Below are 15,302 nucleotides of genomic sequence, written 5' to 3'. Positions count from 1 at the left end.
AGTGCCAACTAGGCCTCGCTCAGGCCAGCCCTCCTTCAGGGATCTTGCCACACTTTGAAGCCTGCACAGTAAAAGGTACTTAGCGAAGTTCCCAGGGTTTTGCCATGCTCTCCCTCGGCAACTCCACTCCTGCAGGGACTCATGTTTGCTGTGAACTAGGATAGGTGGCCCCGCTTCGAAAAGCAGTCTTTTCCCCTTTGAAAATGTGGATTCTTGTAGCCTCGGAGCTGTTTGCGAAACCCTAGGAAGGCCCAGCTTCTAGTCACTGCAGGCTCGCCCGGGGAGGAAACGAGTATGTTCCCCCAGAGAAACAGGCTGCTTGCAAGTGTCGAGGGGAGCTTCTCAGGTGCCCAGTGGGTCCCGTTTGTTTCCCTTCGCAGCTCCCATCCTGCAGGTACTTATGCTGGGTGCTAACAAGAGTAGGTGGCTCTGCCAACAAAAGCAGCCTTTTCCCTTTGGAAGCTTGGATTCTAGTGTCTAAGGGGCTGCTTGCCAAACCTTGAAGTTGCCCAGGTTCTAACCTCCGTAGGTACGCTTGCTTAGCAAACGAGCACTTTCCCCCGAGAAACCGGGTTCCTGCCACGTTGGAGAAGAGTTAATCCCGCAGACCTCGTTCCTCCTGGGAAAGCGCAAGGCCACACGGAGCCTCAGGGTAGTGCCTAAGTTTCCACCCGGTAAGTTCTTCGTGCCTCGGTTTCCATGATGTCTCCACCGTTGTTGTGCTTCAATGGAAAGCGAGGATAGCTTTCAGGACTCCAAGCACTCTTGCCTCCGTACAGTTTCCCATGCTACCACACGGATCCCCCCCACGTCTCCTCTCTGTCTGCTGAGCCACAAGCTGCCGTGTAGGCCCTTCGGAACACTTCTTGCATGCACAGCCCAAGGCGTCACACTGCTCTCTCTCTACCTTTTGAAACCTAGGTTGCCGCAGCATCTCCCAGCTCAGGAAGACAGTCAGAGCCGGTCTCATGTGCTGGGTAACGTGGACTCAGTGAGGACAAGGGCCCTACCTGCACTCAGAAAAACACTCTGCTCAGCTCTCCATCCAGGAGCTCACACCGCCTGACTCGGTTTAGCAGGACGTCGATGTGAGGTCCAAGCTGAGCAAAGAGCACAATTCCTCCTTTACCCTGCTAGGCCCCGGAAGAGGTAGTGCCAACTAGGCCTCGCTCAGGCCAGCCCTCCTTCAGGGATCTTGCCGCACTTTGAAGCCTGCACAGTAAAAGGTACTTAGCGAAGTTAGCAGGGTTTTGCCATGCTCTCCCTCGGCAACTCCACTCCTGCAGGGACTCATGTTTGCTGTGAACTAGGATAGGTGGCCCCGCTTCGAAAAGCAGTCTTTTCCACTTTGAAAATGTGGATTCTTGTAGCCTCGGAGCTGTTTGCGAAACCCTAGGAAGGCCCAGCTTCTAGTCACTGCAGGCACGCCCGGGGAGGAAACGAGTATGTTCCCCCAGAGAAACAGGCTGCTTGCAAGTGTCGAGGGGAGCTTCTCAGGTGCCCAGTGGGTCCCGTTTGTTTCCCTTCGCAGCTCCCATCCTGCAGGTACTTATGCTGGGTGCTAACAAGAGTAGGTGGCTCTGCCAACAAAAGCAGCCTTTTCCCTTTGGAAGCTTGGATTCTAGTGTCTAAGGGGCTGCTTGCCAAACCTTGAAGTTGCCCAGGTTCTAACCTCCGTAGGTACGCTTGCTTAGCAAACGAGCACTTTCCCCCGAGAAACCGGGTTCCTGCCACGTTGGAGAAGAGTTAATCCCGCAGACCTCGTTCCTCCTGGGAAAGCGCAAGGCCACACTGAGCCTCAGGGTAGTGCCTAAGTTTCCACCCGGTAAGCTCTTCGTGCCTCGGTTTCCATGAGGTCTCCACCGTTGTTGTGCTTCAATGGAAAGCGAGGATAGCTTTCAGGACTCCAAGCACTCTTGCCTCCGTACAGTTTCCCTTGCTACCACACGGATCCCCCCCACGTCTCCTCTCTGTCTGCTGAGCCACAAGCTGCCGTGTAGGCCCTTCGGAACACTTCTTGCATGCACAGCCCAAGGCGTCACACTGCTCTCTCTCTACCTTTTGAAACCTAGGTTGCCGCAGCTTCTCCCAGCTCACGAAGACAGTCAGAGCCGGTCTCATGTGCTGGGTAACATGGACTCAGTGAGGACAAGGGCCCTACTTGCACTCAGAAAAACACTCTGCTCAGCTCTCCCTCCAGGAGCTCACACCGCCTGACTCGGTTTAGCAGGACGTCGATGTGAGGTCCAAGCTGAGCAAAGAGCACAATTCCTCCTTTACCCTGCTAGGCCCCGGAAGAGGTAGTGCCAACAAGGCCTCGCTCAGGCCAGCCCTCCTTCAGGGATCTTGCCACACTTTGAAGCCTGCACAGTAAAAGTTACTTAGCGAAGTTCCCAAGGTTTCGCCATGCTCTCCCTCGGCAGCTCCACTCCTGCAGGGACTCATGTTTGCTGTGAACTAGGTTAGGTGGCCCCGCTTCGAAAAGCAGTCTTTTCCCCTTTGAAAATGTGGATTCTTGTAGCCTCGGAGCTGCTTGCGAAACCCTAGGAAGGCCCAGCTTCTACTCACTGCAGGAACGCCCGGGGAGGAAACGAGTATGTTCCCCCAGAGAAACAGGCTGCTTGCAAGTGTCGAGGGGAGCTTCTCAGGTGCCCAGTGGGTCCCGTTTGTTTCCCTTCGCAGCTCCCATCCTGCAGGTACTTATGCTGGGTGCTAACAAGAGTAGGTGGCTCTGCCGACAAAAGCAGCCTTTTCCCTTTGGAAGCTTGGATTCTAGTGTCTCAAGGGCTGCTTGCCACCTTGAAGTTGCCCAGGTTCTAACCTCCGTAGGTACGCTTGCTTAGCAAACGAGCACTTTCCCCCGAGAAACCGGGTTCCTGCCACGTTGGAGAAGAGTTAATCCCGCAGACCTCGTTCCTCCTGGGAAAGTGCAAGGCCACACTGAGCCTCAGGGTAGTGCCTAAGTTTCCACCCGGTAAGCTCTTCGTGCCTCGGTTTCCATGAGGTCTCCACCGTTGTTGTGCTTCAATGGAAAGCGAGGATAGCTTTCAGGACTCCAAGCACTCTTGCCTCCGTACAGTTTCCCATGCTACCACACGGATCCCCCCCACGTCTCCTCTCTGTCTGCTGAGCCACAAGCTGCCGTGTAGGCCCTTCGGAACACTTCTTGCATGCACAGCCCAAGGCGTCACACTGCTCTCTCTCTACCTTTTGAAACCTAGGTTGCCGCAGCTTCTCCCAGCTCACGAAGACAGTCAGAGCCGGTCTCATGTGCTGGGTAACATGGACTCAGTGAGGACAAGGACCCTACTTGCACTCAGAAAAACACTCTGCTCAGCTCTCCCTCCAGGAGCTCACACCGCCTGACTCGGTTTAGCAGGACGTCGATGTGAGGTCCAAGCTGAGCAAAGAGCACAATTCCTCCTTTACCCTGCTAGGCCCCGGAAGAGGTAGTGCCAACAAGGCCTCGCTCAGGCCAGCCCTCCTTCAGGGATCTTGCCACACTTTGAAGCCTGCACAGTAAAAGGTACTTAGCGAAGTTCCCAGGGTTTCGCCATGCTCTCCCTCGGCAGCTCCACTCCTGCAGGGACTCATGTTTGCTGTGAACTAGGTTAGGTGGCCCTGCTTCGAAAAGCAGTCTTTTCCCCTTTGAAAATGCGGATTCTTGTAGCCTCGGAGCTGTTTGCGAAACCCTAGGAAGGCCCAGCTTCTAGTCACTGCAGGCACGCCCGGGGAGGAAACGAGTATGTTCCCCCAGAGAAACAGGCTGCTTGCAAGTGTCGAGGGGAGCTTCTCAGGTGCCCAGTGGGTCCCGTTTGTTTCCCTTCGCAGCTCCCATCCTGCAGGTACTTATGCTGGGTGCTAACAAGAGTAGGTGGCTCTGCCAACAAAAGCAGCCTTTTCCCTTTGGAAGCTTGGATTCTAGTGTCTAAGGGGCTGCTTGCCAAACCTTGAAGTTGCCCAGGTTCTAACCTCCGTAGGTACGCTTGCTTAGCAAACGAGCACTTTCCCCCGAGAAACCGGGTTCCTGCCACGTTGGAGAAGAGTTAATCCCGCAGACCTCGTTCCTCCTGGGAAAGGGCAAGGCCACACTGAGCCTCAGGGTAGTGCCTAAGTTTCCACCCGGTAAGCTCTTCGTGCCTCGGTTTCCATGAGGTCTCCACCGTTGTTGTGCTTCAATGGAAAGCGAGGATAGCTTTCAGGACTCCAAGCACTCTTGCCTCCGTACAGTTTCCCATGCTACCACACGGATCCCCCCCACGTCTCCTCTCTGTCTGCTGAGCCACAAGCTGCCGTGTAGGCCCTTCGGAACACTTCTTGCATGCACAGCCCAAGGCGTCACACTGCTCTCTCTCTACCTTTTGAAACCTAGGTTGCCGCAGCTTCTCCCCGCTGACGAAGACAGTCAGAGCCGGTCTCATGTGCTGGGTAACGTGGACTCAGTGAGGACAAGGGCCCTACCTGCACTCAGAAAAACACTCTGCTCAGCTCTCCATCCAGGAGCTCACACCGCCTGACTCGTTTTAGCAGGACGTCGATGTGAGGTCCAAGCTGAGCAAAGAGCACAATTCCTCCTTTACCCTGCTAGGCCACGGAAGAGGTAATGCCAACTAGGCCTCGCTCAGGCCAGCCCTCCTTCAGGGATCTTGCCACACTTTGAAGCCTGCACAGTAAAAGGTACTTAGCGAAGTTCCCAGGGTTTCGCCATGCTCTCCCTCGGCAGCTCCACTCCTGCAGGGACTCATGTTTGCTGTGAACTAGGACAGGTGGCCCTGCTTCGAAAAGCAGTCTTTTCCCCTTTGGAAATGTGGATTCCTGTAGCCTCGGAGCTGCTTGCGAAACCCTAGGAAGGCCAGGCTTCTACTCACTGCAGGCACGCCCGGGGAGGAAACGAGTATGTTCCCCCAGAGAAACAGGCTGCTTGCAAGTGTCGAGGGGAGCTTCTCAGGTGCCCAGTGGGTCCCGTTTGTTTCCCTTCGCAGCTCCCATCCTGCAGGTCCTTATGCTGGGTGCTAACAAGAGTAGGTGGCTCTGCCGACAAAAGCAGCCTTTTCCCTTTGGAAGCTTTGATTCTAGTGACTAAGGGGCTGCTTGCCAAACCTTGAAGTTGCCCAGGTTCTAACCTCCGTAGGTATGCTTGCTTAGCAAACGAGCACTTTCCCCCGAGAAACCGGGTTCCTGCCACGTTGGAGAAGAGTTAATCCCGCAGACCTCGTTCCTCCTGGGAAAGCGCAAGGCCACACTGAGCCTCAGGGTAGTGCCTAAGTTTCCACCCGGTAAGCTCTGCTTGCCTCCGTTTCCATGAGGTCTCCACCGTTGTTGTGCTTCAATGGAAAGCGAGGATAGCTTTCAGGACTCCAAGCACTCTTGCCTCCGTACCGTTTCCCATGCTACCACACGGATCCCCCCCACGTCTCCTCTCACTCTGCTGAGCCACAAGCTGCCGTGTAGGCCCTTCGGAACACTTCTTGCATGCACAGCCCAAGGCGTCACACTGCTCTCTCTCTACCTTTTGAAACCTAGGTTGCCGCAGCTTCTCCCAGCTCACGAAGACAGTCAGAGCCGGTCTCATGTGCTGGGTAACGTGGACTCAGTGAGGACAAGGGCCCTACCTGCACTCAGAAAAACACTCTGCTCAGCTCTCCATCCAGGAGCTCACACCGCCTGACTCGGTTTAGCAGGACGTCGATGTGAGGTCCAAGCTGAGCAAAGAGCACAATTCCTCCTTTACCCTGCTAGGCCCCGGAAGAGGTAGTGCCAACTAGGCCTCGCTGAGGCCAGCCCTCCTTCAGGGATCTTGCCACACTTTGAAGCCTGCACAGTAAAAGGTACTTAGCGAAGTTCCCAGGGTTTTGCCATGCTCTCCCTCGGCAACTCCACTCCTGCAGGGACTCATGTTTGCTGTGAACTAGGATAGGTGGCCCCGCTTCGAAAAGCAGTCTTTTCCCCTTTGAAAATGTGGATTCTTGTAGCCTCGGAGCTGTTTGCGAAACCCTAGGAAGGCCCAGCTTCTAGTCACTGCAGGCACGCCCGGGGAGGAAACGAGTATGTTCCCCCAGAGAAACAGGCTGCTTGCAAGTGTCGAGGGGAGCTTCTCAGGTGCCCAGTGAGTCCCGTTTGTTTCCCTTCGCAGCTCCCATCCTGCAGGTACTTATGCTGGGTGCTAACAAGAGTAGGTGGCTCTGCCAACAAAAGCAGCCTTTTCCCTTTGGAAGCTTGGATTCTAGTGTCTAAGGGGCTGCTTGCCAAACCTTGAAGTTGCCCAGGTTCTAAGCTCCGTAGGTACGCTTGCTTAGCAAACGAGCACTTTCCCCCGAGAAACCGGGTTCCTGCCACGTTGGAGAAGAGTTAATCCCGCAGACCTCGTTCCTCCTGGGAAAGCGCAAGGCCACACTGAGCCTCAGGGTAGTGCGTAAGTTTCCACCCGGTAAGCTCTTCGTGCCTCGGTTTCCATGAGGTCTCCACCGTTGTTGTGCTTCAATGGAAAGCGAGGATAGCTTTCAGGACTCCAAGCACTCTTGCCTCCGTACAGTTTCCCTTGCTACCACACGGATCCCCCCCACGTCTCCTCTCTGTCTGCTGAGCCACAAGCTGCCGTGTAGGCCCTTCGGAACACTTCTTGCATGCACAGCCCAAGGCGTCACACTGCTCTCTCTCTACCTTTTGAAACCTAGGTTGCCGCAGCTTCTCCCAGCTCACGAAGACAGTCAGAGCCGGTCTCATGTGCTGGGTAACATGGACTCAGTGAGGACAAGGGCCCTACTTGCACTCAGAAAAACACTCTGCTCAGCTCTCCCTCCAGAAGCTCACACCGCCTGACTCGGTTTAGCAGGACGTCGATGTGAGGTCCAAGCTGAGCAAAGAGCACAATTCCTCCTTTACCCTGCTAGGCCCCGGAAGAGGTAGTGCCAACAAGGCCTCGCTCAGGCCAGCCCTCCTTCAGGGATCTTGCCACACTTTGAAGCCTGCACAGTAAAAGTTACTTAGCGAAGTTCCCAAGGTTTCGCCATGCTCTCCCTCGGCAGCTCCACTCCTGCAGGGACTCATGTTTGCTGTGAACTAGGTTAGGTGGCCCCGCTTCGAAAAGCAGTCTTTTCCCCTTTGAAAATGTGGATTCTTGTAGCCTCGGAGCTGCTTGCGAAACCCTAGGAAGGCCCAGCTTCTACTCACTGCAGGAACGCCCGGGGAGGAAACGAGTATGTTCCCCCAGAGAAACAGGCTGCTTGCAAGTGTCGAGGGGAGCTTCTCAGGTGCCCAGTGGGTCCCGTTTGTTTCCCTTCGCAGCTCCCATCCTGCAGGTACTTATGCTGGGTGCTAACAAGAGTAGGTGGCTCTGCCAACAAAAGCAGCCTTTTCCCTTTGGAAGCTTGGATTCTAGTGTCTCAGGGGCTGCTTGCCACCTTGAAGTTGCCCAGGTTCTAACCTCCGTAGGTACGCTTGCTTAGCAAACGAGCACTTTCCCCCGAGAAACCGGGTTCCTGCCACGTTGGAGAAGAGTTAATCCCGCAGACCTCGTTCCTCCTGGGAAAGTGCAAGGCCACACTGAGCCTCAGGGTAGTGCCTAAGTTTCCACCCGGTAAGCTCTTCGTGCCTCGGTTTCCATGAGGTCTCCACCGTTGTTGTGCTTCAATGGAAAGCGAGGATAGCTTTCAGGACTCCAAGCACTCTTGCCTCCGTACAGTTTCCCATGCTACCACACGGATCCCCCCCACGTCTCCTCTCTGTCTGCTGAGCCACAAGCTGCCGTGTAGGCCCTTCGGAACACTTCTTGCATGCACAGCCCAAGGCGTCACACTGCTCTCTCTCTACCTTTTGAAACCTAGGTTGCCGCAGTTTCTCCCAGCTCACGAAGACAGTCAGAGCCGGTCTCATGTGCTGGGTAACATGGACTCAGTGAGGACAAGGACCCTACTTGCACTCAGAAAAACACTCTGCTCAGCTCTCCCTCCAGGAGCTCACACCGCCTGACTCGGTTTAGCAGGACGTCGATGTGAGGTCCAAGCTGAGCAAAGAGCACAATTCCTCCTTTACCCTGCTAGGCCCCGGAAGAGGTAGTGCCAACAAGGCCTCGCTCAGGCCAGCCCTCCTTCAGGGATCTTGCCACACTTTGAAGCCTGCACAGTAAAAGGTACTTAGCGAAGTTCCCAGGGTTTCGCCATGCTCTCCCTCGGCAGCTCCACTCCTGCAGGGACTCATGTTTGCTGTGAACTAGGTTAGGTGGCCCTGCTTCGAAAAGCAGTCTTTTCCCCTTTGAAAATGCGGATTCTTGTAGCCTCGGAGCTGTTTGCGAAACCCTAGGAAGGCCCAGCTTCTAGTCACTGCAGGCACGCCCGGGGAGGAAACGAGTATGTTCCCCCAGAGAAACAGGCTGCTTGCAAGTGTCGAGGGGAGCTTCTCAGGTGCCCAGTGGGTCCCGTTTGTTTCCCTTCGCAGCTCCCATCCTGCAGGTACTTATGCTGGGTGCTAACAAGAGTAGGTGGCTCTGCCAACAAAAGCAGCCTTTTCCCTTTGGAAGCTTGGATTCTAGTGTCTAAGGGGCTGCTTGCCAAACCTTGAAGTTGCCCAGGTTCTAACCTCCGTAGGTACGCTTGCTTAGCAAACGAGCACTTTCCCCCGAGAAACCGGGTTACTGCCACGTTGGAGAAGAGTTAATCCCGCAGACCTCGTTCCTCCTGGGAAAGCGCAAGGCCACACTGAGCCTCAGGGTAGTGCCTAAGTTTCCACCCGGTAAGCTCTTCGTGCCTCGGTTTCCATGAGGTCTCCACCGTTGTTGTGCTTCAATGGAAAGCGAGGATAGCTTTCAGGACTCCAAGCACACTTGCCTCCGTACAGTTTCCCATGCTACCACACGGATCCCCCCCACGTCTCCTCTCTGTCTGCTGAGCCACAAGCTGCCGTGTAGGCCCTTCGGAACACTTCTTGCATGCACAGCCCAAGGCGTCACACTGCTCTCTCTCTACCTTTTGAAACCTAGGTTGCCGCAGCTTCTCCCCGCTGACGAAGACAGTCAGAGCCGGTCTCATGTGCTGGGTAACGTGGACTCAGTGAGGACAAGGGCCCTACCTGCACTCAGAAAAACACTCTGCTCAGCTCTCCATCCAGGAGCTCACACCGCCTGACTCGGTTTAGCAGGACGTCGATGTGAGGTCCAAGCTGAGCAAAGAGCACAATTCCTCCTTTACCCTGCTAGGCCACGGAAGAGGTAATGCCAACTAGGCCTCGCTCAGGCCAGCCCTCCTTCAGGGATCTTGCCACACTTTGAAGCCTGCACAGTAAAAGGTACTTAGCGAAGTTCCCAGGGTTTCGCCATGCTCTCCCTCGGCAGCTCCACTCCTGCAGGGACTCATGTTTGCTGTGAACTAGGACAGGTGGCCCTGCTTCGAAAAGCAGTCTTTTCCCCTTTGGAAATGTGGATTCCTGTAGCCTCGGAGCTGCTTGCGAAACCCTAGGAAGGCCAGGCTTCTACTCACTGCAGGCACGCCCGGGGAGGAAACGAGTATGTTCCCCCAGAGAAACAGGCTGCTTGCAAGTGTCGAGGGGAGCTTCTCAGGTGCCCAGTGGGTCCCGTTTGTTTCCCTTCGCAGCTCCCATCCTGCAGGTCCTTATGCTGGGTGCTAACAAGAGTAGGTGGCTCTGCCGACAAAAGCAGCCTTTTCCCTTTGGAAGCTTTGATTCTAGTGACTAAGGGGCTGCTTGCCAAACCTTGAAGTTGCCCAGGTTCTAACCTCCGTAGGTATGCTTGCTTAGCAAACGAGCACTTTCCCCCGAGAAACCGGGTTCCTGCCACGTTGGAGAAGAGTTAATCCCGCAGACCTCGTTCCTCCTGGGAAAGCGCAAGGCCACACTGAGCCTCAGGGTAGTGCCTAAGTTTCCACCCGGTAAGCTCTGCTTGCCTCCGTTTCCATGAGGTCTCCACCGTTGTTGTGCTTCAATGGAAAGCGAGGATAGCTTTCAGGACTCCAAGCACTCTTGCCTCCGTACCGTTTCCCATGATACCACACGGATCCCCCCCACGTCTCCTCTCACTCTGCTGAGCCACAAGCTGCCGTGTAGGCCCTTCGGAACACTTCTTGCATGCACAGCCCAAGGCGTCACACTGCTCTCTCTCTACCTTTTGAAACCTAGGTTGCCGCAGCTTCTCCCAGCTCACGAAGACAGTCAGAGCCGGTCTCATGTGCTGGGTAACATGGACTCAGTGAGGACAAGGGCCCTACTTGCACTCAGAAAAACACTCTGCTCAGCTCTCCCTCCAGAAGCTCACACCGCCTGACTCGGTTTAGCAGGACGTCGATGTGAGGTCCAAGCTGAGCAAAGAGCACAATTCCTCCTTTACCCTGCTAGGCCCCGGAAGAGGTAGTGCCAACAAGGCCTCGCTCAGGCCAGCCCTCCTTCAGGGATCTTGCCACACTTTGAAGCCTGCACAGTAAAAGTTACTTAGCGAAGTTCCCAAGGTTTCGCCATGCTCTCCCTCGGCAGCTCCACTCCTGCAGGGACTCATGTTTGCTGTGAACTAGGTTAGGTGGCCCCGCTTCGAAAAGCAGTCTTTTCCCCTTTGAAAATGTGGATTCTTGTAGCCTCGGAGCTGCTTGCGAAACCCTAGGAAGGCCCAGCTTCTACTCACTGCAGGAACGCCCGGGGAGGAAACGAGTATGTTCCCCCAGAGAAACAGGCTGCTTGCAAGTGTCGAGGGGAGCTTCTCAGGTGCCCAGTGGGTCCCGTTTGTTTCCCTTCGCAGCTCCCATCCTGCAGGTACTTATGCTGGGTGCTAACAAGAGTAGGTGGCTCTGCCAACAAAAGCAGCCTTTTCCCTTTGGAAGCTTGGATTCTAGTGTCTCAGGGGCTGCTTGCCACCTTGAAGTTGCCCAGGTTCTAACCTCCGTAGGTACGCTTGCTTAGCAAACGAGCACTTTCCCCCGAGAAACCGGGTTCCTGCCACGTTGGAGAAGAGTTAATCCCGCAGACCTCGTTCCTCCTGGGAAAGTGCAAGGCCACACTGAGCCTCAGGGTAGTGCCTAAGTTTCCACCCGGTAAGCTCTTCGTGCCTCGGTTTCCATGAGGTCTCCACCGTTGTTGTGCTTCAATGGAAAGCGAGGATAGCTTTCAGGACTCCAAGCACTCTTGCCTCCGTACAGTTTCCCATGCTACCACACGGATCCCCCCCACGTCTCCTCTCTGTCTGCTGAGCCACAAGCTGCCGTGTAGGCCCTTCGGAACACTTCTTGCATGCACAGCCCAAGGCGTCACACTGCTCTCTCTCTACCTTTTGAAACCTAGGTTGCCGCAGCTTCTCCCAGCTCACGAAGACAGTCAGAGCCGGTCTCATGTGCTGGGTAACATGGACTCAGTGAGGACAAGGACCCTACTTGCACTCAGAAAAACACTCTGCTCAGCTCTCCCTCCAGGAGCTCACACCGCCTGACTCGGTTTAGCAGGACGTCGATGTGAGGTCCAAGCTGAGCAAAGAGCACAATTCCTCCTTTACCCTGCTAGGCCCCGGAAGAGGTAGTGCCAACAAGGCCTCGCTCAGGCCAGCCCTCCTTCAGGGATCTTGCCACACTTTGAAGCCTGCACAGTAAAAGGTACTTAGCGAAGTTCCCAGGGTTTCGCCATGCTCTCCCTCGGCAGCTCCACTCCTGCAGGGACTCATGTTTGCTGTGAACTAGGTTAGGTGGCCCTGCTTCGAAAAGCAGTCTTTTCCCCTTTGAAAATGCGGATTCTTGTAGCCTCGGAGCTGTTTGCGAAACCCTAGGAAGGCCCAGCTTCTAGTCACTGCAGGCACGCCCGGGGAGGAAACGAGTATGTTCCCCCAGAGAAACAGGCTGCTTGCAAGTGTCGAGGGGAGCTTCTCAGGTGCCCAGTGGGTCCCGTTTGTTTCCCTTCGCAGCTCCCATCCTGCAGGTACTTATGCTGGGTGCTAACAAGAGTAGGTGGCTCTGCCAACAAAAGCAGCCTTTTCCCTTTGGAAGCTTGGATTCTAGTGTCTAAGGGGCTGCTTGCCAAACCTTGAAGTTGCCCAGGTTCTAACCTCCGTAGGTATGCTTGCTTAGCAAACGAGCACTTTCCCCCGAGAAACCGGGTTCCTGCCACGTTGGAGAAGAGTTAATCCCGCAGACCTCGTTCCTCCTGGGAAAGCGCAAGGCCACACTGAGCCTCAGGGTAGTGCCTAAGGTTCCACCCGGTAAGCTCTGCTTGCCTCCGTTTCCATGAGGTCTCCACCGTTGTTGTGCTTCAATGGAAAGCGAGGATAGCTTTCAGGACTCCAAGCACTCTTGCCTCCGTACCGTTTCCCATGCTACCACACGGATCCCCCCCACGTCTCCTCTCACTCTGCTGAGCCACAAGCTGCCGTGTAGGCCCTTCGGAACACTTCTTGCATGCACAGCCCAAGGCGTCACACTGCTCTCTCTCTACCTTTTGAAACCTAGGTTGCCGCAGCTTCTCCCAGCTCACGAAGACAGTCAGAGCCGGTCTCATGTGCTGGGTAACGTGGACTCAGTGAGGACAAGGGCCCTACCTGCACTCAGAAAAACACTCTGCTCAGCTCTCCATCCAGGAGCTCACACCGCCTGACTCGGTTTAGCAGGACGTCGATGTGAGGTCCAAGCTGAGCAAAGAGCACAATTCCTCCTTTACCCTGCTAGGCCCCGGAAGAGGTAGTGCCAACTAGGCCTCGCTCAGGCCAGCCCTCCTTCAGGGATCTTGCCACACTTTGAAGCCTGCACAGTAAAAGGTACTTAGCGAAGTTCCCAGGGTTTTGCCATGCTCTCCCTCGGCAACTCCACTCCTGCAGGGACTCATGTTTGCTGTGAACTAGGATAGGTGGCCCCGCTTCGAAAAGCAGTCTTTTCCCCTTTGAAAATGTGGATTCTTGTAGCCTCGGAGCTGTTTGCGAAACCCTAGGAAGGCCCAGCTTCTAGTCACTGCAGGCACGCCCGGGGAGGAAACGAGTATGTTCCCCCAGAGAAACAGGCTGCTTGCAAGTGTCGAGGGGAGCTTCTCAGGTGCCCAGTGGGTCCCGTTTGTTTCCCTTCGCAGCTCCCATCCTGCAGGTACTTATGCTGGGTGCTAACAAGAGTAGGTGGCTCTGCCAACAAAAGCAGCCTTTTCCCTTTGGAAGCTTGGATTCTAGTGTCTAAGGGGCTGCTTGCCAAACCTTGAAGTTGCCCAGGTTCTAACCTCCGTAGGTACGCTTGCTTAGCAAACGAGCACTTTCCCCCGAGAAACCGGGTTCCTGCCACGTTGGAGAAGAGTTAATCCCGCAGACCTCGTTCCTCCTGGGAAAGCGCAAGGCCACACTGAGCCTCAGGGTAGTGCCTAAGTTTCCACCCGGTAAGCTCTGCGTGCCTCCGTTTCCATGAGGTCTCCACCGTTGTTGTGCTTCAATGGAAAGCGAGGATAGCTTTCAGGACTCCAAGCACTCTTGCTCTCGTACTGTTTCCCATGCTACCACACGGATCCCCCCCACGTCTCCTCTCTGTCTGCTGAGCCACAAGCAGCCGTGTAGGCCCTTCGGAACACTTCTTGCATGCACAGCCCAAGGCGTCACACTGCTCTCTCTCTACCTTTTGAAACCTAGGTTGCCGCAGCTTCTCCCAGCTCAGGAAGAAAGTCAGAGTCGGTCTCATGTACTGGGTACCGTGGACTCAGTGAGGACAAGGGCCCTACCTGCACTCAGAAAAACACTCTGCTCAGCTCTCCATCCAGGAGCTCACACCGCCTGACTCGGTTTAGCAGGACGTCGATGTGAGGTCCAAGCTGAGCAAAGAGCACAATTCCTCCTTTACCCTGCTAGGCCGCGGAAGAGGTAGTGCCAACTAGGCCTCGCTCAGGCCAGCCCTCCTTCAGGGATCTTGCCACACTTTGAAGCCTGCACAGTAAAAGGTACTTAGCGAAGTTCCCAGGGTTTCGTCATGCTCTCCCTCGGCAGCTCCACTCCTGCAGGGACTCATGTTTGCTGTGAACTAGGATAGGTGGCCCTGCTTCGAAAAGCAGTCTTTTCCGCTTTGAAAATGCGGATTCTTGTAGCTTCGGAGCTGTTTGCGAAACCCTGGGAAGGCCCAGCTTCTAGTCACTGCAGGCACGCCCGGTGAGGAAACGAGTATGTTCCCCCAGAGAAACAGGCTGCTTGCAAGTGTCGAGGGGAGCTTCTCAGGTGCCCAGTGGGTCCCGTTTGTTTCCCTTCGCAGCTCCCATCCTGCAGGTCCTTATGCTGGGTGCTAACAAGAGTAGGTGGCTCTGCCGACAAAAGCAGCCTTTTCCCTTTGGAAGCTTGGATTCTAGTGTCTAAGGGGCTGCTTGCCAAACCTTGAAGTTGCCCAGGATCTAACCTCCGTAGGTACGCTTGCGTAGCAAACGAGCAGTTTCCCCCGAGAAACCGGGTTCCTGCCATGTTGGAGAAGAGTTAATCCCGCAGACCTCGTTCCTCCTGGGAAAGCGCAAGGCCACACTGAGACTCAGGGTAGTGCCTAAGTTTCCACCGGGCAAGCTCTGCGTGCCTCGGTTTCCATGAGGTCTCCACCGTTGTTGTGCTTCAATGGAAAGCGAGGATAGCTTTCAGGACTCCAAGCACTCTTGCCTCCGTACAGTTTCCCATGCTACCACACGGATCCCCCCCACGTCTCCTCTCTGTCTGCTGAGCCACAAGCTTCCGTGTAGGCCCTTCGGAACACTTCTTGCATGCACAGCCCAAGGCGTCACACTGCTCTCTCTCTACCTTTTGAAACCTAGGTTGCCGCAGCATCTCCCAGCTCAGGAAGACAGTCAGAGCCGGTCTCATGTGCTGGGTAACGTGGACTCAGTGAGGACAAGGGCCCTACCTGCACTCAGAAAAACACTCTGCTCAGCTCTCCATCCAGGAGCTCACACCGCCTGACTCGGTTTAGCAGGACGTCGATGTGAGGTCCAAGCTGAGCAAAGAGCACAATTCCTCCTTTACCCTGCTAGGCCCCGGAAGAGGTAGTGCCAACTAGGCCTCGCTCAGGCCAGCCCTCCTTCAGGGATCTTGCCGCACTTTGAAGCCTGCACAGTAAAAGGTACTTAGCGAAGTTCCCAGGGTTTTGCCATGCTCTCCCTCGGCAACTCCACTCCTGCAGGGACTCATGTTTGCTGTGAACTAGGATAGGTGGCCCCGCTTCGAAAAGCAGTCTTTTCCCCTTTGAAAATGTGGATTCTTGTAGCCTCGGAGCTGTTTGCGAAACCCTAGGAAGGCCCAGCTTCTAGTCACTGCAGGCACGCCCGGGGAGGAAACGAGTATGTTCCCCCAGAGAAACAGGCTGCTTGCAAGTGTCGAGGGGAGCTTCTCA

This window comes from Balaenoptera physalus (assembly GCF_965194825.1).
Source record: "Balaenoptera physalus genome assembly, chromosome: 13".
Classification (NCBI taxonomy): Eukaryota; Metazoa; Chordata; class Mammalia; order Artiodactyla; family Balaenopteridae; genus Balaenoptera; species Balaenoptera physalus.
Note: the sequence above shows the minus strand (reverse complement) of the source record.